Raw genomic sequence first — 1,727 nt, forward strand, 5'->3', positions numbered from 1 at the left:
TTTGAAGAAAAGAGCTGAAAAGGGGGAGAAAGATTTGCAGGAGCCGGTCTTGAGAACAGGGCTGCCAGGTCCTGCATTATTAACAGCCAGAGCTGGCTTTTTCTAAGCCTGTTGCACAGCATTCTTCCTCGTTGCAAACAGAAGCTGTGGAAGTATGGCCAGGGGAAATATTTGCCATCAGACAGTAACATTTTAATTCATTTACGTTAGAAGAACAGGGCATCAAAAGTTATGTGAGGCCTCTAAATGGTTGATACTATCTAATGAGTAGAGGCTGGAGGGCTTTTGAGCAGAACTCTGCCATGCCACAAACCCAAGCTCCTTGTGCCATGCTTATTGGGTGTTTCTCTCATCCTTGCTTAGTGGAGCGTCTGGAAACCAGCTCATGTACCCATCTCCACCCAGCAGGTCCAGGAGCTGAACAGTGCTAACCCTCCTATCGTGAAGTTCCAAGCCATACTGCTGTAAGTGCCACTATATTTTCCATAAGATACCAGAAATAAGGAGGAGGAAAACAGCGGGCATATTGTGGCTGTTTTGGCAATACACAATTCAAAATAAATGGTTCTTGAGCATTCTAAAAGTACTGTCCTCAAGCTGCAAGAGCATGGGAGAGCTGGGCAGGAAATGAAAAGAAGGGCTAGGAAAAGTGGGAATACAGTCTTAAACTCATCTGCTGTGCCCAAGTGAGAAAGGAGAGCCAAAGGTTGAGACTTCCTGAGCACACATCCTCATTGCTCCCTTCCTCTGCCCTGGCAGCAGCTGTGCTCTGGTTTAAACCATTCATCAACACTCTCCAACAGTGAATATTCCCAGATTAGAGAACTGACAAATTGTTAGAGGGAAGAAGGACTGGATATAAGAAAGAAGTGCTTTACAGTAAGGGTAGAGAGGCACTGGCACAGGTCACCCCGAGATGTGGTGGATACCATGTCGCTGGAGGTACCCAAGGTCAAGCTGTGGATGGAGCACTAAGCACCTGATGGAGATGTAGGTGTTCCTGTGCTTTGCAGAGTGAGACCAGATGGCCTTTGAGAGTCCCTTCTAACTCAAACCATTCTATGGTTTTATTTTCAGCCCTGTTTGGAAGGATTCGAAAGGGCACTGTGGGTTATAATGGTGTAACATTGAGAAAGCCTCAAACATTGGCTCACACACACAGCACACGCAGCACCTACACACTCAAGGTGCCAACTAACTGTGTTTTTACTCCTTCCTAACTAATTTTAAACTGTCAGAGTGCTTAATTCCCAAAATATTTCTGCTAGGACTTATCGTAAGTCACAAAGCATATCTTAATTAATGTACAATCAGGGTAGTTAATGTTGGTAAAGTAGAACTAATTTTCTCCAGCTAGCTTGTCTAAATGGTCCCCTATGCAGCAAAAGTGAATCCATTTTAACTAAATAAAACTGACAAATCAGCAGATGCTTAGCGGCTTACAGCAAATGGACGATGTTGCCTTTTTCATATGGGTAAGAAGGGTAAAAATAAGAATAACTTTTGCATGCCGTCAGATTGCTTTGAAGAGATCAAGTAATATTATAGAAGCGTTTGAACAGAGGGAATTCAGATTTAGACTTCTAGAAATCTGGCTTCGAGAGCCGAATTTCTACTTCTTTTTAATATCAAAAATAAAACCCTGCATTCATGGCAGACTGAATTTAAAGGCACACACTCCGCAGCGAAGCACCACGCTTCTTTCCACCTTTACACACAGCAGTTCC

This window comes from Meleagris gallopavo, chromosome Z, assembly GCF_000146605.3.
Source record: "Meleagris gallopavo isolate NT-WF06-2002-E0010 breed Aviagen turkey brand Nicholas breeding stock chromosome Z, Turkey_5.1, whole genome shotgun sequence".
NCBI lineage: Eukaryota > Metazoa > Chordata > Aves > Galliformes > Phasianidae > Meleagris > Meleagris gallopavo.